The sequence below is a fragment of the Halichoerus grypus genome, chromosome 1 (genome assembly GCF_964656455.1).
Source record: "Halichoerus grypus chromosome 1, mHalGry1.hap1.1, whole genome shotgun sequence".
In the NCBI taxonomy this organism is placed as follows: Eukaryota; Metazoa; Chordata; class Mammalia; order Carnivora; family Phocidae; genus Halichoerus; species Halichoerus grypus.
Window position 1 is genome coordinate 161,556,867 of NC_135712.1, and position 25,117 is coordinate 161,581,983.

At 49.9% G+C, this 25,117-nt stretch overlaps 1 protein-coding gene across 1 annotated transcript in view; it reads right to left on the reverse strand.

The window, feature by feature from the left end:
- IQSEC1 (IQ motif and Sec7 domain ArfGEF 1) overlaps nucleotides 1-25,117 on the reverse strand; it is a 371,367-nt gene that overhangs the window by 252,661 nt on the left and 93,589 nt on the right. The window contains exon 2 of the mRNA XM_078074599.1: nucleotides 2,259-2,288. The gene's annotated coding sequence lies outside the window, so the exon portion shown is untranslated. The remainder of the gene's footprint in view (nucleotides 1-2,258; nucleotides 2,289-25,117) is intronic.

A 25,117-nucleotide genomic window follows, 5' to 3' on the forward strand; every position in this document is an offset into this window, starting at 1 on the left:
AAGTCACTACGGGGTTGGGTTCTTGAGCCTTAGAAAAACTTAGATGCAGCCTTCTCTGCTTGGACTCCCTTCACTTTCCTTCCTTGCCCGGCTCCTCATCTCCACGTGTCCTGCTGAGAACCATTTGGTTCGAGCTGCGAACATATGTTCCAATTTGCAGTCTCCCGCTCCCATTCGCAGGCCGTTCGTTACTCGCATCACACAGGTCCTTGCATATGCTGTTGCCCCCACCGAAATGTCCTTCCCACCCTGCCCCCTGAGCAGACAATCACGCTCCTGCTTCAGGGCTCTGTTCCAATACCTGCCCTACAAAATCAGGTTTGTGATAGCCCACCACACACAGCCCCAAGGGGGTGGGGGGACAGGGTGTTCAGGGCCAAATGTCCACCCCACACACGTCTCCCAGCACCCATTCAATTAGGAACTTGGCTGAATTTGCAGGTGAAAGCCCACCGGTCTCAGGAGATCTTGTGAAGGGCCATGGTGTGGGGGGGTGGATCTGAGATCCTGAAGCAGCGAGAGGCAATGGTGAGGGGGCTGAGGGGCCTCTCCTCCCTATTCCCCACGTGAATCCTCTTCCAATGTCAGTGCATACCCCGGTGACGGGATGCTCACTACCCCTCGGCAACCCACCCTCTCTTCAGACAGCTCTTTATTTTTAACAACTATTCTGGATAGGTGATACATTCACGCGGTTCCAAGCTCAAGCAACAGCACAGTGCACACTTTGAGGAGGCTCACGGCCACTCTCGTCCCTGCCGGCCCTGCTCCCCACCTCCCAAGTGACCATTCTAACAACTGCTTGCGTCTCCTGCCATCGCTTATTTATGCAAACATTACAAGAAAGAAACCATGTTCTTTTATCTGACTTTTCTTACCCCAAATGTAATGTGAGATACATGCTCTCCTGCCCCTTGCTTTGCTCACGAAACAGCATACCCGGGGCCTCTTCTCCCATCAGCCCACAGAGGGCACCCTCCCTTGGCTCTCACAGCTGCACAAATTCAGAGTGGCCCATGGTTCCAGAATGCCCAGCTGCCCCTCCTCCGGCATCTCCTGGCCTCGGCCATTCTCCGTCTCTCAGTGTATCTCCTCTCCCCTCTCAGGCCTGTGGTGACCTGGCCCTCACCCCACTGGTAGCCCTTGTATGACACTCTATTCAGTACCTCCCCCCACCCTAAGTGTGCCTCTGCTTCCTGCTAGGACCCTGCCCTCCCACTGCCCCCTATTCTGCCTTCCTGGCTTGGGACCATCACCATGTCTCCTGGGTTAAGCCAAAGCCAAGTGCACAGGTACAGAATGGGGCCTCCCCATGCTGCATGCCCAGGATGCAGCCACCATCATCCATCTGCATTTCTCTCTCCTGGGCTGCCTAGAGGACCCCACCCAAGCCTGAAACTCCCAGCTCCAGGCCCAGGATGAGCATCTTGTCTCCCCAGCCTGGTCACAGGGCTATTCAAACCAGCCAAAAATCTGAAATCCCATCTGCTCCCAATGGGCCTGGGCATCCCCGTGGCTCTTAAATGGCCTCCTTGCTTCTCCTCCCCTCTCCCGCCCTCATCACCAGCCCATCGTCTCCCACCCTCATGGCCTTCTTGGTCCCCCAACTCAAGCCTTGAGACGTGCCTGGCCCCAGCCCACTGGGCTGAAGCACTAAGCAGCCGGGGTTCTGGTTCCTATAAGCCCCTCTCTTTGGTCCAGTCAGTATCCCCCGCTGTGACCCCACTCCATGCCGACCCCCCACCCTCCACTGGTGGGGGTGGGGAGAGGCAGGGTCTCAACTGCAAGCGTCATCTGCTCCATGTACCATGGAGACACACTGCATCAGTCAAGGCAGGCAGGAGCCCGCCCCTCCACCAAACATCCCAAAGACTTGCCCCATCTCGCCCAGTCTGGTCCCGGGGACTGTCTGAGCTGAGAAGCTTCCTGTCTTAGATATGTCACAGTCTAGGTAAACCGGACACCACCACAGCCCTTGAGGGTATGGAACCCCCACCAAGCCGGATGACCTCCAGGAAGGACACTCTAGAATCAGGAAAGTCTGCATAGTAACCAGGGTTCTTGCTGCTCCAGGACACGAAGCCAGCAGACAGAGCATGGCCAAGGTCTGCAGGTGGCAGGCCAGGGCCAGGAGCGGCAAGGGAGCAGGGCTCTGACCTGGTGAGACCTTATCAGAGAGAAATCAAAGCACATGGTTTCATGGAAGCCACCCGCTCCCCGGACACAGAAGCACAAGCACAGGTTGATGACCCACATACCTGACACTCCGGGAACTTTCTCCTTCAGACCTGCAAAGAGAGAGAACACACGCTTAGAATGCAAGTACCCTCCACTAGGGGGGATCCACATGAGGACGTTAGATATGGGGACCCACGAGGTCCCCAGTGACCCTGGGAGCCTTTCTCCAGCCTCAGCACACTGGCCCCCAGGCCCAGCCCCCCAGGGCATCCCATTGCTAGGCTTTTGACCTGGAACTCCACCCTGAAAACCACTTCCTCCTAGAAGCTTTCGGCTTCCCAACCTCCTCCAGTGCACATCACCTTGACTAATCGTCTTCCCAGGATCTGAACATCCCAGAAGTTGGGGAGCAGCCCCAGAGGAGGGGCCTGTGGCTCCAGAACTCTGTGGCCTGGGCCCCACGAGGCAGCGGTGGAAGGAATGAGTGAGCGGGGACGGCGCGGCTGGCTTCCCTGCATCCTCTACTTGGTATTTCCAGCATTGAGCCCCACTACCAGCTCCATTTTCAAGTACCCAGAAATCAATTACACCACTTTACAAAGGAGACAAGCCTGAATGTCAAGGAACTGGACAATTAGATCGTATCGCACACACTTGAACTTTCACGGAGACTGTGAAGTACACGGCATCCATCGACAGCGGTGCCTTTGCGCTCTGTAAACCAAAGAAAAGGGATTGCGGATTAAAATGCTCGCAGCGAAGGGCTAAAGCCACGGCCGGGCTCCAAGGGTCTGAAGGAGCAAAGGGCTAAGAGCAAGCACATTCGGGAATCTAATCCTTGGACGTCCCAAATTGGATTTTACTGCCAGCGAGCTACAGAAATAAAAACACACTTAACCCAAAGTCTTTTTTTTTTTTTTGCAAACTGCCTTTTGCAGTAATTTTACAGACCAGCTGCATGGCCCCATCAACACTAAAGCCCAGGGGAATGGCTTCTCCCACTGAGGCAGCCTTGCTGATCTTAGGAGAGCATCCCATGCCCTTTCCTAGGTCTGCTGTGTCAATGCAGATTCTACCCAGGTTGTCTTTCAAGCTAACTGACGGCCCGGGGGCACAGGAAAGTTTCTCCAGGATGCCATAAAGGGTCTTAAACACCAGCAGTTGTTGGCTGTCTGGAAGGCTCCAGCTGTCCCCAGCTCTCACCGCAGCTATGCAGTGCCTGCCAGGGCCACGGACCACTTCCCCGTTCAGCCGGTGCAGCATGAGAAATAAGACCCATGATGATGATGAGGAGAGACACCCCTTACTCGGTCCTTACAAGGTGCCAAGCCCGGGCTGGGCCCTGACGTATGCTACTGATTTTCACAGCAAGCTGGCAGGGCCAGCATGGTCCTCACTGTGCAGAAGAGGGACTGAGGCTCCTGGAGGCTGCACAGTTAGTTAGTTAGTTAGTTAGTTAGTTAGTGCACAGTGGCATGACCAGTCAGCATTGAGGTGCTCTTCTGCCGCACCTCAACAGCTGACAAGCAAACCACACCCCTTCTGTCCAGTTAGAGGTCAGGATGGAGGTTCCTTGGGCGGGTGATGGAAGGGGGCCCTTGGGGGTTTGCAGGTGCTGCTCATGTTTGGGTCCTGATCCAGGTTCCAGTTACCCAGGTACAAAATTGTGATTAATAAAAAATATATATTTGATCATTCAGATCACCAAAATGTATTTCTCATATATATTTGGTCTTTGTCCACAGTTCCTGGCTCACAGCACCCCAAACCCTTGAAATTTTCTTTCTTTCTTTCTTTTTAAACATATATTTATCTACTTGAGAGAGAGAGAGGGAGAGAGAGAGAGAACACACATGCAGGGGAGGGGCAGAGGGAAAAGGAGAGAGAATCTTAAGCAGACTCCCCGCTGAGTGTGGAGCCTGAACTGGGGCTCGATCCCAGGACCCAGAGATCATGACCTGAGCTGAAATAAGGAGTCAGACTCAACCGACTGAACCACCCAGGCACCCTAAACCCTTGGAATTTCTGAGAAATGAGAGCAATGGGAACATCTTTTGTTATACTATTTGGTCTCTGGTCCTCAGTCCCTGAAATCACTTCAGAGCCATTATGGTGAAATGAGTGTCTTGTTATTCATAACAAGCCCCTTTCCACCATAACTAGGTTCATGTTAATGAGGTGACTTTTGGAAAACACCTAAGGATGGGCGCTGGTTGCCAGGGGAACCAACCAAGAATAGAGGGTTGGCACTTTCAGTCCCACCCCCTGACCTTCAGGTAGGGAAGAAAAGGCTGGAGTATGAATCAATCACCAACGGCCAATGATTTAATCAATCAGGTCTACGGAATGAAGCCTCCATAAAAACCCAAACAGATGGGGTTCAAAGAGCTTCCAGTTGGTGAACACACAGAGACTCAGGGACAGTGGCATGCCCAGAGGACAGGGAAGCTCCACGCCCCTTCCCCATCCCTTGCCCTGTGCATCTCTCTGACCTGGCTGTTCCTGAGTTATGTCCTTTTAGAAGAAGCCAGTACTCTAGTGAGTAAACTGGTTTCCTGAGTTCTGTGAGCCACTCTAGCAAGTTAATTGAACCCAAGGGGGAAGTCACCGGAACCTCTGATTTATAGCCAGTCAGAAGCACAGGTAACAAATTTGCGATGGGCGTCTGTAGTGGGGGTGGGGGGGCAGCCTTGCAGGACTGAGCACTTCACCTGGGGGCTCTGAGGCTATCTCCAGGTAGAGAGTGACAGAATTGGGTTGAATCAGAAGACACACAGCGGGTGTCGGAGAATGGCTTGGTGGTGTGGAAACTCGCCCCCCTCCCACAGGTGTTGGAAGTGAGTACCAGAATCTCTCCCAGGAGGCCCACAGGGTGAAAACCCACCCTGCTGCACACTTATGACACAAACATTTTCAGTCTATGTGCTGTTTTATTAACAAATTGGAAAAAATATAATATGAGGGAGAAGGTGGGGAATAGAGATTAGCAGTGAGCTGATAACTGTTGAAGTTGGATATATGGGGGTGGGGTCTGACACTGTTTCACCTACTTTTGTGCGTGTTTGAAGTTTTCCACAAGTTGAAGAAACCAGTTTTTGTAGGATGAGAAAATCTGGGGCTCTAACGTACAGCATGGTGACTACGGTTAATAATGCTGGATGGTGGACTAGAAATTTGCTAAGGATAGATTTCAGGTGCTTGCACCACAAAAAATAAAGACAATTATGTGAGGAGAGGAACATGTTAGTCAGCTTGCCCGTAGTAATCATTTTACTGTATATATGTACAACAAAACACGCGGTACACCTTAAATAGATACCATTTTTATTTAAAAAAAAAGACAAGGTCTGTGACGCTTGTGGCCAGTAGCTGTGCCTGGACCCTGACTTCCGTGATGGCAGCAATAACACCCCTGCTGGAAGGCCTGGCAACTTTTGCTTTCTTGCTCTTAGGAACCCAACCGCCATGCTGAGAGGAAGCCCAAGCTGCCACACAGGGGAGGGGGGGAGAAGGGGGGAGGGGAAGGCTCCCGGCCACCAGCCCCAGCTGAGCCTCCAGCTGCCAGCCACTGTGAGCAAAGCCTCGGCTGATGTCACACACGGCACAGAGGAGCTGTCCCCACAGGCCCTGCCTAAACTGTGAAATCCTGAGTAAAGAAATGATGACTGTGGTTTCAAATCACTAAGTTTGTGAAAACCCAAACACTGCCCCACTTCTTGCCCCAGGAGGGTTCCAGTCCCTCAAATTCCCCTCACCCCTGCTATGGACCGAATGTTTGTGTCCCCCACATTCAACATTGAAACCCTAACTCCCTCCCTGCCCAGTGTGGCTATACTTGGAGATGGGCCTGTGAGGAGGGGGGGAAAGTTAAGTGAGGCCCTAGGGGTGGGGACACTGGAGAGGAAGAGACACCAGAGCTCACTTGCTCTCTGCTATGTGAGGGCACAGTGACAAGGTGGCCCACTGCAAGCCAGGAAGAGAGGCCTCAGCAGAAACCAACCCTGCCAGAGACTGACCCGGGACTGCCGGCCTCCAGAACTGTGAGAAAATCAACATCTGTTGTGCAAGCTGACTATCACCCCCTCCAGCCTCCGGGCCTTTGCACACACTCTTCCTCCCACTTGCAGCGCTTTACGTAGTTAACACCCCCTGACCACTGGTCACTTTCCTTCACTGTGTCCCTCATTCGGCGGCATCTCTGGCCACCTTCCACAAACTCGGCCAGGCCTCCCTCCCTGTTCGGCCTCTCAAGCAGTCCACCTCCCCCACAGCAGGGGTAGTCTGCAGCTGAGATTTCTTTGAATAACGGTTTGATCATTACTGCTCCCCCTTCCCCAGCTCATCACAGGGCCTGGCACATGTAAGTGCTCCAATGTAGAAGACAGTGCTACCCAGGAAAGTAAGAGCAGGCCCTGACCCACAAGTTGTGCTCCTAGCGAGGCACGCGACATGGCCCTGGGTGGGGGGTGCTCCCTAGAGCCCCGAGCTGGAAGGTGTCACAGCAGGAAAATGGATGAATGTGGCCCATCTACACAAAACAAGGGACACCAAGCAGTCAGGGGAACACACAAGCCCTGGCGGCCCCCAGCAGCAGGGTGAGTGGCTTACCCAGCCAAAGAGGGCACACGTCACAGTCCATCGGACTGAAGCAAAACAGGCAAAACTCAGCACCTCAGCTGAAAGGTGCCCACCTGGGAGTAAACTGTGAAGCCAAGCAGGGACATGGCTGTCACAAAAGTCAGGGCATGCGTCATCCCCAGAGAGGAGCTGCTGTCAGAGGAACATTAAGTGCTTTCCAGGCTGCTGGACTTGGGTGGTGAATACAGGTGCCTACACTGGAGTGAATCTTTAAACTGTACGCACACACACACACAGGTATGTGTATATACATTTTGTATGTCCTCCACGTGTGTAAGTCACAATTTCAAAATGGAAAAGGCGAACAACTGTTCAACAAAGTGATGAATTATTTTAAAAGGAGGGAAAGAGTCCCTGCTTTGTTCCTCAAACCTCCAGGCCCATGATCACAGGTGGGCTCCTCTGGCCGCACCCAACCTCCCTGTGCATTCACTGGTAGCAGATAAAATGAAAAGCAGGTGTTTCCCAGTCACATGTGTTCCAGAGGCCTGAATGTAAACCCCTTGTTCTCGAAGGACCGTGGGCTTCCTCCCTGCCCAGCAAGTCCAAGTGGCATCAGCACACACCAACACAGGCCACGGCTCCCCCGGCTGGCAGGTGATGGAAGACCAGAATGGCTGACAGAAGTGTGTGGTGCTTCCCCTACCAGGGGATGCAACAAGGTGCAGATGAGCCCTCTGTCAAGCTGGAAGACTCTCCAGATTCGTCCTCAGGGAGCCTGAAGCAAAAGCAAGCCACAGAGGAGTGAGGACGGGCGATCCCCAGGAGCAGCAGTAGAGGTTCTTGTTCTGTTTTTGTTTTCCATTTTATCAGAGCCGTGACAGAAAAGCAAGCAAGCAGGGGCTGTGTGTGTGTATGTGTGCGTGTGTGCGTCTTACTCTTCATCTCCATCCCCGACCTCTCACCCCGGGGGAAGCCAGCTGCCTGGTCTTGTGGGCAGCCGTGGAGAGACCCACGTGGTGAGGACCTGAGGCGTCTCCCACCAGCCACACGCGTGAGCTTACAGGTACATCTCCTAGCCCCTCGGCTGGCGCAGCCCCAGCCAACACCTTGCTGGCGATCTCAGAGCCCGAGTCAGAACCACCCAGCTAGGCTGTGCCCGGGCTCCTGACCCACACACGCCAAGACAAGAAATGGTTGCCTCTGTAAGCTGCTAAGTGTTGGGGTTGTTTGTGATGCAGCAATAGAAAAATTCTCCTCCCTTGCTTCACCCGACTGGGTAGCCTTCACTCAGTCCCATTTGAAGCGATCTTATTTGCGTCTGCTTACTGTGTCTGTCTTCCTCAATAAGGGGAAGCTCCATGAGGACAAGGGACTTGTGAGGTGCACCGCAGAGCCTCCGGTGCTAAGATGATGTAGAGGCTCCTGGTTAAATGGCTGAGCTGCAGGGATGCAGCCGTGTCAGGAGCCCATCGTTCTGGGATGTCGTGTGCCTAAGAAGCCAGGACATACCAGGGAACGAGAACAGACCCTGAGTCAGACCTTCCCGGTTGCGGCCCCAGCACTGCCCCTTACTGCTGCCAAGCGACCTCAAAATGTCACTCAACCTCTATGAGCCTCAGTTTCTTCATCTGTGGATTGGGGATGATAACAGCCCCCAAGAACGCTGTAAGGTGCCTTGTCTGACACAAAGTGTCTGTCATGACACAAAGTGATTGATTGATAAAGCTGCTTCTCTCAACACCTGCCTGAAGGTGTAATTTGAGAATGTGAGCTCCCTGCCACCAGGCTGCTGGGCAGCTGCTCATGGGCAGACCCGCGGTGCAGGAGGGAAGGGCGATTCTCCAGTAGATGATGCATCCCCAGGCGCCAGCCCAGCGTGGGGCCTGGCACCCAGCAGGCTGCAGGGGGGAGCGGGGGGATGTTTGTCGTGTGAACCCATGATGGAGCTGACTGCAACCTCACACGCTAACGGCTGCACACAGCAGTCCCCTTTTAAACCAAGGATGGCATATTCAGAACCCCATGTTCATATTTGAACCTCATGGCATATCATCATGGTCTTAGAGCAGAAGAAGAAATAAATGATGTGGGGAGAAGGGGCAGAAAGGGGTCGGGCAGAACTCTGGGGCGGGTGATGCCCTCCGTGCATGCATGGCCATGACGTCAGCGTGGGTGAGGTAGCAGGTGGCTGGGAGCGTACCGGCGCCCTCTGGTTCCCTGCCAAAGAGGGTGAGAACCGGGAACAGGATGACTTTCCAGATTGGTATGAACATATGCAAGGTCACAGATGCAGGCTCACACCTGTTAAACCAACGCCCGGAGCCAGCATGAGGCTCTACATTTGCGCATGCTCAAGCCACGATGCCTGAGTTCACGTTGCCCCAGACGTACCTGGAGATAAGGATTCTGGCGCCAGGAGTTGATATGGGAGGTGAAGGCCAGGGGGTAGGGAAGTGAGACAAAGAAGGGAAGGCAGCTAATCATGGCTGTGTTCAAGCCCACCACTGCGGGAGCCCACCACTGTGGACCACAGGAAGCTGGTCCACCAGGAGGCCCCGGGATCCAGTGCAGAGCTCTCCCAGCCAAGAGGCAAGGCAGCCGGGGCACTGGCTGAAGTCCCCCAGAGACGCTAAGTCTCCACGCTTCAGCCTGCTGCACAAGTGGCCAGGGGGTCTCCGGCAGCAAGAAAAATCCCCAAGCAGCGAGAAGTCAGGCCGGTGTGTACTGAGGAGGCTAGGGCTAGGGGCTCCAGTGGCCAGTGCTCTTGGGACTAAGAGAAAGTTTCCTGCTGTCCTTATGACAACACAATGGATGACTGAGCCTTCACATGGCTTCCAGAAGGTCAAGGGTGTAAGTGACCATTTTTGTTGTTCTTTTGATTCCGCGGTGGAACTTGCAGACCGACTCATTAAACATGCATGCCAATCCCCTCCTTCCATGCTTTGCTGTACATGAGTCAGTCTCTGGAAAAACTGAAATCTACATTTCCCAGACACCCTTGCAGCTAGGGTTCTGCAGGTGGTCTCAGCTGCTCTGGGCAGATGCCTGCCCGAGGTGTGGAAGGTGGATGTGAGCGGCATGTGTGGGTGAGATGGGGTGCCTGGCTGTCACGGAACACAAAGGTCCAGTTCTCCCACAGCAGTAGGCTCCAGCGTCTGGGTCTGAGCATTATAGGCCATGGTATTTCCATGGCAACAGTCTCGGGCAGGGTTAGGTGACTGCCCAGGCCGTGTTGTCCCTGGTCATGGTGCATCAAAGCTGATTCCCCTGGTAGTGTTGGAATCTCAATCTGAACACCCAGGAATAAATCCCACTCTGCTCAAACCAGGAAGAGTGGATTCTGTTGTCTGCTATTAACCACTGTGACTGGCACACATTCAGATGCTGAAATCACCTCTATTGTTTTTTCTCACTTGGAAGAAATACAGAAAAGCTTAAGAAAAACAAGTACAAAATCATCTGTAATCCCACCACCTGGAGGTAATGGCTGTCATATATTTGCATGTTTATCTCTAGGCTTTGTTTTTCTACCTTTTTATATAGTCAAAAGATATCTGTGGCATTCGAGGCCACCTTTGTTCACTGAATGTGGATTATAAATGTGTCCCAGTGGCTTTGTTCCTGAGGCCTTCAGCAACCTGGATCAAATCAGGATCCTCTCTACTTTTTTTTTTTTAAAGCTCCTTAAGGAGGTATAACTGACTTACACAAAGCTGTACGTATTTAGTGTATACAACCTGATGACGTAGGAGAGAAGTAGCATCTGCAAAACCATCACGACTGTCACACCATAAACACATCCATCACCTCCTCTACCCTCTTTATTCTTTTTCTGATAAGAACATAACTTAAAATCTACCCTCTCAGCAAGAGTTTTACGTATATAAAATGGCATTATTTTTTTTTTTAAAGATTTTACGTATTTATTTGACAGAGAGAGAGACAGTAAGAGAGGGAACACAAGCAGGGGGAGTGGGAGAGGGACAAGCAGGCTTCCCATGGAGCAGGGAGTCCGATGCAGGGCTGGATCCCGGGACCCTGGGATCATGACCCGAGCTGAAGGCAGACGTTCAACGACTGAGCCACCCAGGCGCCCCTAAAATGGCATTTCTAATGACAAGCACTGTGTCATGCAGATCTCTAGGACTGACTCATCTTGTATACCTGAAACTCTGTGCCTCCATTTGCCCCTCTCCCCAAGCCCTGGAAACCACCACTCTACTCTCTTCTTTTATGAATTTGACTATTTTAGCCTCCTCATCTAAGTGGTATTATGTAGTGTTTGTCCTTCTGTGTCTGACTTATCTCACTTTGCATAATGTCCGTCAGATTCATCCATCTTGCTGCAAATTGCAGGACTTCCTTCTTTTTAAAGTCTGACTAATATTCCATTGAGATTCTACACATTTTCTTTATCCATTCATCAGTCAATACACATCAGGTTGCTTCCTTGTCTTGGCTATTGAACAATGCTCCAATGAACATGGGAGTGCAGCTGTCTCTTTGAGATGCTGATTTCTATTCCTTTGCGTATGTACCAAGAGGTGGGATTGTTGAATCATAGGGTAGCTCTAATTTTTTTTTAAAGATTTTATTTATTTATTTGTCAGAGAGGGACAGAGAGAGAGAAAAGAGAGAGAGAGAGAGAGCACAAGCAGGGGGAGCAGCAGAGGCAGAGGGAGAAGCAGGTTCCCTGCCGAGCAAGGAGCCCAGTGCAGGGCTCAATCCCAGGACCCTGGGATCACTACCTGAGCTGAAGGCAGACGCTTAACTGACTAAGCCACCCAGGCGTCCCGGTAGCTCTAATTTTTTGTCTGGCTTTGATTCCAGGGTAATGTTGGCTTCATAAAATGGGTTTAGAAGTATTGTGCTTCTTTTTCTAGTTTTTGGAAGCATTTGAGGATTGGTATTAATTCTTTGAATGTTTGGTAGAATTCACCTGTGAAGACATCTGGTCCCATTTTCCTTTGTTTGGAGATGTCTGGTTACTGATTCAGCCTTCGTATTATTGGTCTGTTCAAACTTTCTCTTTCTTCCTAATTCTGCCTCAGTAGGTTGTATGTTTCTAGGGATTTAACCGTTTCTTCTAGGCTGTCCAATTTACTGGCTTATAAGTGTTCCTAATTGTTTATCTTTTTTACTTCTCTGGCATCTGTTGTGATGTCTTCTCTTCATTTACAATTTTATTTGAGTACTCTCTCTTTTTTTCTTAGTTTTGCTAAGGGTTTTTTGATTTTGTTTCTCTTTTCAAAACACCAAACTCTTGGTTTCATTTATTTTTTTTTTACTATTTTTCTATGCTCTATTTCATTTATTTCTGCGCTGATCTTTATTCATTCTGCTAACTCTGGGCTCTGTTTGTTCTTTTTCTAGTACCTTGAGATATAAAGTTAGGTTGTTTATCTGAGATTTTTCTTTTTTAATGGAGGTGTTATTAGGTACCTCTTAGTACTGCTTTTGCAAAGTTTTGGTATGCTGTATTTCCATCTTCATTTGTCTTGAAATATCTTCTAATTTCCCTTTTAGTTTCTTCTTTGATCCAATGGTTGTTCAAGAATATGTTGTTTAATTTACATGTATTTGTGAATTTCCTCGTTCTCTTCAGTTACTGATTTCTAATTTCATTCCATTGTGGTCAGAAAAGATACCTGGGATGATTTTCATCTTGTTAAATTTGTTAAGACTTGTTTTGTGACCCATTATGTGATTTATCCTGGAGAATGTTCTGTGTGTGCTTGAGAAGAATGTGTATGCTACATTGTTGGGTGTTCTGTATATGTCTGTTACGTACATTTGGTTTATACTGTTGTTCAAATCTGTCATTCCCTTATTGATTTTCTGTTTGGATTTTCTGTCCATTATTGAAAGTTGGGTATTGAAGTCCCCTACTATTATTGTATGCCTATCTATTTCTCCCCTCAGATCAGTCAATGTTTGCTTTATATGTTTAGGAACTCTGATGTTGGGTGTGTATATATTTATAATTGTTACATCTTCCTGTTGCACTAATCCTGTTATCATTATATAATGACCTTCCCTATCTCTTCCCTATCTCTTAAAGTAGTTCTTGACTTAAAGTGTATTTTATCTCATATAAGTATAGTCACCCCTGCTCTCTTTTGATTACCAATTTGCAAGGAGTATCTTTTTTTCTAGTCCTTCACTTTCAGCCCTTGTGTGTCCTTAAAGCTAAAGTGAGTCTCTTGTACACAGCATATAGTTGGAGCCTGTTGTTTTATCCATTCAATCTTTCTATGCCTTTTGATTGGTGAGTTTAATCCATTTACACTTAATTATTAATAGGTAAGGACTTACTATTGACATTTTGTTCATCATTTTCTGTCTCTTTTGTAGTTCTTTTGTTTCTCTCTTACTCTTTTGCTGTCTTCCGTTGTGATTTGATGATTTTTTGGTATTAAATGTTTTGACTCCTTTCTCTTTTTCTTTTGTGTATCTTCTTTAAGTATTTCCTTTGTGGCTACCATGAGGCTTGCATAAAACATTATAGTTATAACAGTCCATTTTAAGCTGACAACAACTTAATTTCAATCACATACAAAAACTCTATACTTTTACTCCCCCACACACATTTTATGTTATTGATGTCATAATTTGCATATTTTATATTGTGTACCCATTAACAGATCTTTGTAGTTATAGGTTATCCTTAATACTCTTCTAATTTTTATACTTGGGTTAAAAATGATTTATGTATAATCATTACAGTATTGCATTGTTCTTTGTCTATTCATTCACCTTTACCAGTAAGATGTATACTTTCATATACTTTTGTGTTGCTATTTAGTGTCCTTTCATTCCAACTTGACAAATTCCCCTTAATGCTTCTTGTACGACAGGTCTAGTGATAACAAACTCCCTCAATTTTTGTTTGTCTGGGAAAGTTTTGATCTCGCCTTCATTTTGGACAGTTTTGCCAGGTATAGTATTCTTGACTGGCAGGTTTTTTTCTTTCAGCATTTTGAATATATCATTCCACTCTGCTAGCCTTCAAGGTTTTTGCTAAAAATTCTGCTGATAACCTTAATGGAGCTCTCCTGTATATGATGAGTTGCTTTTCTCTTGCTGTTTTCAAAATTTTCTCTTTGACTTTTGACAATTTTAATGTGCTTCAGTATAGACCTTCTTAGATTCAACCTACTTTGTATCTTTTGGACTTTATAAATCTGGATGTCCATTACTCTCCCTAGATTTGGGCAGTTTTCAGCTGTTATTTCTTTAAATAAGCTTTCTGTCCCCCTTCACTTTCTCTTCTCCTTCTGGAACTCCCATTATGTTATATTGGTTTTCTCGATGGTGTGCCATAAGTCCTATAGGCTTTCTTTTTTTTTTTTTAAAGATTTTATTTATTTATTTGAGAGAGAGAGAATGAGAGACAGAGCGCATGAGAGGGAGGAGGGTCAGAGGGAGAAGCAGGCTCCCTGCCGAGCAGGGAGCCCGATGTGGGACTCGATCCCGGGATTCCAGGATCATGACCTGAGCCGAAGGCAGTTGCTTAACCAACTGAGCCACCCAGGCGCCCAGTCCTATAGGCTTTCTTACCTCTTTCTTATTCCTCTTTCATTTTGATTCTCTGAGTAGACAATTTCAAATATCCTGTCTTCAAGTTCACTGATTCTTTATTCTGCCTGACAAGTCTGGTACTGAGGTTCTCTACTGAATTTTTCAGTTCAGCCATTATATGCTTTAGCACCAGAATTTGTTTGGCTTTTTTTTTTTTTTTAATGGTTTCTCTTTGTTGAACTTCTCATTTTAATCATGGGTTATTTTTCTGCTTTTTCAATTGTCTATCTGTGTTCTCTCATAGTTCATGAGATTCTTTAAGATGATGATTTCTAAGTTATTGTAAGGCAATTCATAGATCTCCATTTCTTTGGGGTCAGTTACTGGAGCCTTGTTTTCTACCTTTGGTGATGTCATGTTTCCCTGATTCTTTGTGATCCTTATAGCCTGTGTTGATGTGTGCACATTTGAAGAAGTAGTCATCCCTTCCAGTCTTTATGGACTGGCTTTGAGAGGAAAGACCTTCCCAGACAGCCTCCTAGAGATTCTGGAGCTATCTCAAACCAAACCTCAAACTATGGATATGTCTTCTCCACTCCCACTCCCTCCTGGGGAGGTAATCTCAGGATTGTGTGCCTTCTCTCAATCACACAGAGCCATGCCAGGTGCTCAGAGTTACCTGTTCCTTTTCCCTAGGGCAGTACCCAGATATGCCAGGGCACTGGATCCAAGTTCTACTTCCTTCCCTCCCTTTCTGAAAGGTATGTCTTATGATTTTGTGCCTTCTCCCTAACCTACACAGCCTGCCAAAAGTCACCCAGCTCTTTTCCATACAGTAGGGCACCAAAATGCCAGGGCAGTGCATACAAGTTCCACTTCTGTCCCTCCCTGCTGAGGGAGGAATCTTGGAGTTGTGCACCTTCTCTTAATCCTGCAGAGTCAAGTTGCTGAGATCCTCCCTGACTGCTGAGATCTGCATGCCATATGGGGGAGTATGTGGGGCACCATCTGAGGGGGATTGTGGTTTGGGGATATATGCGCTAGTTGCTACGAGCCTCTGCCCTTTTCTTGTTCTTAGCTGCTCTCAGATGATCCAACCATACCTATTTCCTCAGTGTTCTGGTGTGCCAAGATAAGCAGGGCTTTTGGACATAGCCCCAAAAGGCCAGGAAGCTGGACCCTCCCTTGTTCTTTTTCCCATGGGTGAAGTCATGGGCTGGGGGACTCTCTCTTGGCTCTGAATCTTGTTGGTCTCAGGGAGGAGTGGCGCGAAGTGAAACTGCTCTTTTTACTCTTTTCAATATGTTGGTCTTTGGATTTTGTGGTCCACTGGGATGCTGGTACCTTCAACTGAACTCCAGAGCTCTCACAAAGGTATTTTTGCCTGTAGATGATGGCCAAATCAGTGTTTCTGTGGGAGAGATAAGGGCTGGGACCGCTTATTCTGCCATCTTTCCGATATCGCTTCCCTTCTCCATCTACTGTTATAACGCTCTGCTCTAAGAACAAAACACATACTCCACCCATAGCCTACGAGGCCAGAGGAGTCTGGGCCTGCTCCCTCTCCACCTTCTACAGCATCCAGCCTCCTCCTGGCTTACCCTACTCCAGCCACACATCTTCCATTAAATCTCTCAGGCAGCCAAGCTCCCCAACTCCTGGGGATTCCTGTTCCTTCTTCCTGGAAGATCTTTTCCTACATATTTGTTTTGCTGGCTCCCTCTCATCTTTTGGATTTCACTTTAAATCCCAGCTTCTGGGACAGGCTTTCCCTGTTTGCCCTATTTAAATGGCCCTCCAAACCCATCTGGGATTCTCTACCACATTACCCCATTCTTCCTTCGGTGCACCTGTCAGTCTGAAATAGTCTCATTTGTCCATTTGCTTATTGTCTGTCTTCCCCAGTAGAATGTCAGCTCCAAGAGGGCAGACACTGTGTCTGTCTGGTTTACCACTATACTCCCTGCCCATTCCCTGAAAATTTCTTTTAAAGCAACATTTCAAATGTAACATAATGGTCAATGTTTAATGTGTCATACCTGACTTTGCCCTTTCATATTTGTGAATATGAAGTAGTTTCTGAGTATAAATAATACTGCAATTGACATCTTTGTGCATAATATTCTTTGTCTCTGCCTCTTGTGATTTTCTTAAGCAACAGCCTCAGAAGTAGAAATACTGGCTCCCTCAAACAGCGTGAATATTTTTAAGGCTCCTTCATACACATGACCACACTGTATTCCAGAAAGTCTGAATTAAAGACCTAACATAGGTCCCACCACCCTGAATGTGAGGGCTAAGAGACAAGAGATGAGTCTTTAGACTAGCAGTGCCCATGAATCAGCTGGGGATCCAATCAAAATTCAGACTCTGATGTAGGAGGTCTGGAATGGGGCTCAAGATGCTACATTTCTAACAAACTCCCAGGAGAATTCCTCCAGAGGCTCTCATTGTTATGCTCTCCTGCCTGCTTTTTCCTACCAGTGTCTGGGTTCCGTACTGACCTAGCCCCTGGGCACCTGTGCCTCTGGTCTAGCCCCCAGCCACCCACATCAGCAGCCCCAGCAGGAAAGCCTGTACTTGGTTTCACTCTCCTGCTTCCATTTGGTTCTCAATTCCAGGTTCCATGACACCTGGTGTTATGTGTGGTTCTTAGGGGCTTTGAGTTGGGTTTTCTACCAGTTGTGGGGTGAACTTATCCCTTCAGATCTCAGGATGCTCCACTGCCCTGGATGTGGCAGTAGACATCTGTGACTATTTTTCCTGCCTGCCCTTGTTTTCCTCATCTTATGCCAACAATATCTCTGTTTTTCCTTTGAAGACCTTGCCCCCTCAGCCCTTCCTAGTCTATATGATTTGAGGGGGATGTTAACTCTCTGTAATACCAGAATTAAAAGGTGAGCATATAACCTATATCTGGCCCATCAGTGGATTTCATCCTTTTGTTTCAATAACTGGTTCAAGGCTGGACATGTGACCTGGGCCCAAGCAAACCCATGCCAGGACTTGTAACAGAATTTTTGTGAGTGAGAAGCTCTCTCCCCTTGGGGAGCTGTGAGGGCTACTACATGCAGCAAACTGACCAGACAGGGAGACCAACATGGAAAGCAGCGCTAAGGTAACTCCTGATAACATAATTTGAGCCCCCGGGTCAAGCCAGACCTGATGCTGATGTGATTTAGACTGGAGTGGGTTACAGTGGAGCTATGACCAAAGCCATCAAAGCAACACACTAGCTTGAGCACTGATGCTTTTGCATGTCAGTGTGTTCACCATATACTATGGAAGGAAGAGGACTGCCGAAAGAGAACCCCCAAGAGTGTGCATGCACACACACATCACACTCACGGTTCAGGCTAGAATAGTGTGGATTATGGTGGGGGTGGGGTGGGGAGGACTTGCAGTCAACAGAGAGGAGGTCTGCTCTAGTTGAATAGGAGGTTTTACCACATTATTGGCATCTTTATATGATACACAATTAGCTCTGAAACAAGAATAAAAATAAGAGACGCATTAGTCAGCTATAAAGTAGCTTAATGGGTGCATGAATCAAAACAGCATTTAAATATGGTACAGCAGCCTATTTGGAGTCTTTAAAAAGCCTTGTGCCATTTATCTCTCCCCAAGGAGGAAATCCTCAGTGTTGCTGCTGTCTCTTTCTTGTGCATGAACAGGGACTTCAAATGCATCATCTCATGGGATCTGTGGAGGACAGGCGGCCGGGTCAAGGTCACACGGGCTGTTGGGGCACAGCAGACATGTGGACAAAGGTCTTCCTACCACAACCCTGGGTTTGACTCACCACCAGAGGCAGGTTTCCTGGGGAGCCACAGGGGCTGAAACCGCAGGGCCCTTAACTTGTATGATCCCCTCCTTAGATCTGACAAATAATTCTGGGTTCTTTTTCTTAAAAAGTGCCACTCAAAAATATATAAGTTCTCCACAAGGCATGGATCAGCCCCAACCCCCAACCACACCCAAGGCTGTTTCCCTCCCTTCTCCCTCCTTTTTCAAGAACCCCAAACCCAGGGGCGGGTGGGCGTTGTCATAGACTTGAAATAGGTACTCAAAGGCTCTGCTTCCAGAATGTTTCTGCTCATCCTTATTTGCAGTTTCCTCCCCATTACTGATGATTTAGATACTTGTTATGCAAATGACATCTACAGAGACGCATTCTGTGAAATGCTTACAGGGCTCTTTTAAGGTCTTCTTCATCTTAAAAGTAAAACCAAATCCTCCTGCTTTTCCCTGGGCCAGTGCTGGGGGTCCCAGTCTGTGGAAGGGAGAAACCTCCCAGCCTTGCACACCGTGGCTCATAAGAGCAACCCCCATCTCTTGGCCTCAGGGAGCTCTGTCCCTTGCCTTCTAACCTGTCAAGGCTGGACAAGGGCTGGGTGCCACACTTGCCGGCTCCACTGCTTGGCCCTGACTCAGTTTCCACCCAGACATCTCCCTGCCCCTCAGGCCTTCTCAGACTTTCAAGAGCATCCCAGTCATCAGACTGAAGGGACACACCTGCTATCCCCATCCCAGTGCAGAGGAGCCTCCAAAGCTGGCAGCACTAGACAAAAACGTGGGGGCTGCCCAGGGGGCTGGCACCCTGCCCAGAACCACCTTGGGCTTCTCACTTTCCTCCCTAGAGCGTGATTCTGAGCACCGCATACCCCTAATATGAAAGGGGACCCCCGTCTCTCCTGAAGTTACATGACCTGTGTTAATGATTTTGCAGAGGTGCTTGAAAGGTAATGGTTCTAGGAATAATAACTATTATTATTTGATTTTACATTATTATTATTACTGTTGTTATAAAAACTAACATTTACTCAGCAGATTCTACAGACCGGGCCCTTTCCAATCACTATACATGTATTGACTCATTTAATCCACATGATGTCCCAGGAGGTGGGCAGTACCTTTAATTCATTTAACTTTTCCACTCTCTGGGGCTCCTTTGTTTTAATTGCAAAAGGAACACAGGCTCACTGGAGCAAGCCAAATTGTCCGGAGGGGTGTAAGAGCACGTCCACGGTGTCCCCTGTGCCCACAGTTTCTCCCCTCCATCCCCGCTCCACCGCAGTCCCCTGGCCTAACCAAGGAGAGCGGTCTCGGGGACACAGTCTGTGCTTATGCCGACATGTGCAAGCGCATATCGGAAGGCTCTCTTAGAATTATCCTCCCCGGGGCGCCTGGGTGGCTCAGATGGTTGGGCGTCTGCCTTCGGCTCGGGTATGATCCCAGGGTCCTGGGATCGAGTCCCGCATCAGGCTCCCTGCGAGGCGGGGAGCCTGCTTCTCCCTCTGCCTCTGCCTCTCTGTCTCTCTGACTCTCATGAATAAATAAATAAAACATTAAAAAAAAAAAAAGAATTATCCTCCCCGTTCTGTGGAGGAGGAAAATGTGGCTCAGAGAGGTTAAGTGACTCACCCAAGGTCACAAAGCAGGCACGCAGAGGAGCTGGAACTTAACTTGACCCCCAAACTTAACAGCAAAGCCTGTGACCTTCTCCACTAGCGAATATTGCCTCCGAAAGTCCTATCAGCTCTGAACAAAAGGAGTAATCATGATCATAACAACAGGAAATAGCAGTGCACATTGAGTACTGATCACATACTGTTTCAGGTGCCTTATACATACTCATCTAGACTTCCCCAGAGCCTATCATTTGCACAGCCTCTTCCCCATTTCACAGATGAGGGAACTGAGGCATCATGAGCGGAAGCCACTGGCCCATACATCCATAAGTAGTGACAGAGCAGGGTGCAGACTCAAGGTCTCCGACTATAAAATCAGCCCAGGAAGGAAGTTGGGCGTAGGAAAGGGCAGGGTTTGGCCCTGAGTCAGTGGGTAGGATGGCCAGACACTCAAGAGCAGAACCCAACAGCGCTGTCTATGGACAGCGCTGCTTCCTGCGTCCCACAGCCAGCCAGTGGGGAAAGCCTGCAGTAAGATCACTGTCTCCAGTCTGCTGGCGGCCACCTGGGGGGACTCCGCAGGCCGTGTGGGTGCGGGACGGTGGACACACAGACCCGACTCCAGACAGGAGTTCTAGAACACCCCCCACGGCCCCTCCCTGCTGTGTGACACTCGGCAAATCCTACTCACTCTGGGCCTCAAGCTACCCATCTGCAAAATGGGGATATGAAAAACCACAGAAGGAACGAGCAAAGAGGTTTTTGGAATAAAACGGGTATAAATAAAAAATAAGCAGATCTCCTTTTCTGGGCTTGACACAAGACGGGTGGTACACGAAATGTTTCTGAATGAAGACGGAGATAAATGAGTGACTGGCCGCCCCGTTCCCTCCCCTCGCATCACGGCAAACGCTTTAATGAGTCCAGATGGCATCTAGTGCCCTTATTAAAAATCTCCAAAGAGCTTCCGTCTCCCAGGGAGAGGAGAGGGCAGCTCGAGTGCTCTGAATCAGGACACCGCCAGCAGAGAAGGGCCGAGCCGACCGACGAGGCCCCGGTCCACAGACGCGCGGTGCCCAGAAGCCACTGTGGAGACAGCAGGTGCTCAGGCCAGTGTGCGTAATCACACGGTCAGCCACCTCGCTGCTCCAGCGGTAAGGAGCCCAAAGGTTTCCTTCTGTAAATGTTCAACTGTAAAAGGTATTTGTGGCAGAACAATCGATACAGCCCAGGTCAGGCGGAAGGCAGCGAGCTGGAACCTTAGAAACTGCCCAGTCGAAGCCGCCTGCCCTCTCTAACTGCTTCTGTTGTCCCCTTGGTGAGAATTATAAACTCTTTTGGACAAGATGTTTGCAGAAAGGGAGCATGGATTTAGAATAAGAATTACATATCCAAATAGGCTCTATCAAACCCCGAGCAAGAGCTGTATCTTAGACAGTGCTGATTTCATCCCCCCATTATCAGCCTCCAGGGGCGTCCAGGGGCTTCTCTGCAGCAAACTCCCCGCTGGGCAGTCATCAAGTAAAGCACCAGGGATGGGGCCTTGTCAGTGAGACATGCGATTCTGGAGGCTGTGTTCCCCTAAGGTATTTTTTCTCAGCCACCAAAATGAGCCCAGCCCAAAGCTAACTCTCCCACCTGTTTGAAAAATGACACTGGTTAGGTCTCAGGTGGTGGTGGGGAGTGGGGGGAGGGGAGACACCAGAGCGTGCCCAGTGGAGACCCCCAGCCGGTGAGGAGTGCCTGGAGGCAATGCCCCTTGGTCTCAGCACCACTGCCCCAGGGCAGGGGAGCAGGTAAAGTCGGGCCCCCAAGGGAGGGAACATTCCCACCATAGGATGCAGAAATTGTGGCTTTCCATCACGAAAATGGTTAAATCACTACAGCTATCTCGAGATGGAATGGCTGTGCCTGTAAAACAGAGCTCCCTGTCCTGGAGGTCTGCAAGAGTCTGGTGGGTGGAGAGGGTCCGCAGAATAGATGAGGGACTAGACTGTCTACCGGGGTCTCGTTGGCCACCAGGAGGTGTCAGGATGCAAAGATCTGATTGTTCTTCCCTGGTAGACCAAGTGCAGAAACCTCCTCCTCGCTGGCCAGTGCCGGGCAATTGAGCACGGACTATGGGTTGTAGGTAAAATAATTCCGCATCACACGTGCTCTTGCTGATGGGTGCTCGCCATCTCACACGAGACATGTGCAAAGCCCAGCTCCGTGCCAGGTCCTGGGAAGGATGTCAGCAAAGCTCAGCACAGAGCCACCTGCTCAGGGCTCGGGGTATGCAAGGCTCCTGGAGGGAGCAGCGGCGCAGTCAAGCATCCCAGGCTGAGGGATCAAGGAGGCAATCATAGAGGTTTCTGGGAAGAGACTTGAGTGCAGCCACCTACTGGAGAGAGCACAAAACATGTCTTCACTCCAGAATCCAGGGTGGGATATGCAGGCCCCAGCCCAGCTGTCTGCAGGCAGGGACACTCTCTGCATTTGCTCCTGCACAGGCCACGCTATAAAGAAGCTGCATCTGCGGGTAGGAAACACCCTTACTGTCCAGATGACATTTTGGGGAAAAAAAAAGTTTGCCACTTTCCTCTTCCCTCCTTCCCCAGCTGAGTCCTCCGAGGACAGCAAGGGTGTCAGCCTCCAGCCTGCCAAGGTGGGTGGGGGAGGGTGGTGGCTGGCGAGTGATTGCAACCACCGCCAGGAGGTGCTGGAGCAGGGCCGGCGCACAGTAGGTCTGTCTTCCATAGCAGTTATTGAATGAAGGAGAGAGGAGAGAATAGCAATGCCGTGCGTGGGACTTAGAACGCTGAAAAAGAATGTCTGGGCAATAGGGAGCCACAGCAGGATCTTGAGCGGAGGAGGGACAGGATAAAAATGGAGTTCCAGAAAGAGCACATGAGCCATCTGGCAGTAGCGTGAAAAGGAGATACAACGGGGATGAAAATAACAACGATCAGAACGATGAGCACTCCCTGAGAGCAGGTGAGGGGCCCGGCATGTTCTGAGTGCTGTGTCTCAGTTACCACATTCTGTCCTCCCAGAGTAACTCTGAGGGGTGGGGACTGCCACTGTCCCCTTTGCACAGAGGCACAGTGACCTACCCGGGGTCACACTGCAAGTATGCAGCGCACCGGCTCCTCACGAAGGTGGTCTGCTCTGCGGCCTCCTGGCCCTGTGTCTCTGGGGCATTCCTCAGCACACCAGGCCTCAGGCTCCTCGTCTGAGAACTGGGAGTGAGAGATGCTCCTCTCTCGGTGTGGTTCTCTCTGACCCCAAAGACTACGTGTGACGTGCTCACTGCGGGGAGGCAGAGACCGCCCTTGGAGAAAGCCTCATATGCATTTTCAGGAAGAAGGAAAAAAAAAAAACCTTTCAAATGATTTCCTTGAAAGGCCAGTTCTAACCCAACTGGCTGGCATTTTGATTTTCTCCCCCTAAGAAGAGTCTGGAAGGAATTATCCAGTGTTGACAAAATTTGGGAACCTTCCCAGGCCTTTAGGATTCCATCTCCATTTCAGTTCTGGATCAGTCACCTTGAAACAAAATCCAATATTCTCTTTGACTGGGCACCTTGTGGGGAATTTTTAATATGCTGCAGCAGTGAGTGAGGATGAGGGGCAGACACCCCGGCTCTGTGTCCCCTCCCACTGGCATGGCCAAGCTGCCGACCCTCACCCGCCCCCAGAGACCCAACCCCGGACAGAGGGGTGCCTCGGGCCCTCCTCCTCCTCCTCCACGCGGGTCCCCGCGTCAGTCCCTGTGTCTCAGGTCCTGGGGACGGGACCAGAGCAGCCTCCCCCAGCTGCCCAGGAGGGACCTCCTGCTGGTGGGGGAGGGCAAATTCCCGGAAAGTGTGGACTTGCGGGTCCTCCTTGGGCTGGAGCCAGTCCGTGGGGGCACTCCTGAGGGCTCTGAGGACAATCCCAGAAGACTTGTGCTATCAGCATGCTGCCCCTGCCAGATGCCTCACCCCTGCCCAACCCCAGGAAGGTTCTGCCTCCTGTTTCAACAAGAGGGTTTCCACCTCCAGTGAGAATCAATATGGGCCGAAAACCAATCATACGTAGCCAGCCCGAGCTTCCCTCCAGTGGAGCCTGGCATATCCACTTGGATGTCTGATGGACATCTCAGACTCACCTGGCTGAAGCTGAATCCCCCACCACCTTCCCACAGGCTTTCTCATCTCAGCCGGGGACCCGTCTGCCTTTCCACGTGCTCTGGCCAAACACCTGGGTCAGTCTGTGTCCCCTCCTGGTCTCATGTACCCTCATCTCATCCACCAGCCAGTCCTGGTGGCTCCACTCGCAGAATTGCCCAGAATGTGTTACTTTACCACCCCTCCCCCGCTGATCTGGTGGCCAAACCTCCGCCAGCCCTGCTTCTCATGGTCGTGGTCCCCTGCTCTGCCCTCACCCCGGAGTCTGCTCCCTACACACTGCCAGATGGACCCCACTCAGACCATGTCAGGCTGCAGCTCTCATCATCTCCACACCTGCCATGGCCACCCTGGAGGCAAAGCCAGGACCTCCCAGGCCTTACTGAGGGGGCCGACCTCATTTCCTGCCACCACTCTCCCCACTGCCCAGCCAACCCCTCCAGCTGGCTGGCCTCCCCATCTTCTCTCACACACCAAGGCCATTCCTGCCTTTGCTCTTGCTGTCCCTCCTCCCGAACACTCTGCCCAAGGACCACATGGTCCCCTCACCTCCTTCAAGTCTTCGCTCAAATGTCACCTTCTCAGACAGGCGTTCCCTGACCTCCCCCTTTCACTACACTGACCCCTAGGTGGTCTCAGTCTGCCTGCGTGCAACGCATTCCCCCCAACCACCTGTGAGGCCACAATCCTGGCTCTGCCACTTACCAGCTGTGTGACTTTGGGCAAGGTACTTAACCTCTCTGTGCGTCCATTTTTCCATTTGTGAAATGTACCTTCACTCTGGGCCAAGGGTTTTGATCACTAGGCTCTAGTCATCTCTTCCCCCACTCCCCTAATTGGGCAAGTCCCTTCCTCTAGATGTCATTTCCTATAGCTGCCAAATATGGAGCTTAGCCAATAGGTGGTCTGAGCCCCTGAGGTGGTTTTAAAACATGTCCACGGGGGCACCTGGGTGGCTCAGTCGGTTAAGCATCTGCCTTCAGCTCAGGTCATGATGCCAGGGTCCTGGGATCGAGTCCCGCATCGGGCTCCCTGCTCAGCGGAGAGTCTGCTTCTCACCTCTCCCACTGCCGCTTGTGCTCTCTCACTTGCTCACTCTCTCTCTCAAATGAATAAATAAAATCTTTAAAAAAAATAATAAAAAAAATAAAACATGTCCGCGAAATGTTTGGCACTCCTTTATTTAGAAGGTGGGGCTAAATCCCCCCTCCACTTTTTGGGGAGGACACAGGCTGGACTTAGTGACTTGTTTCTAATGAACAGAATGTGACAGAAG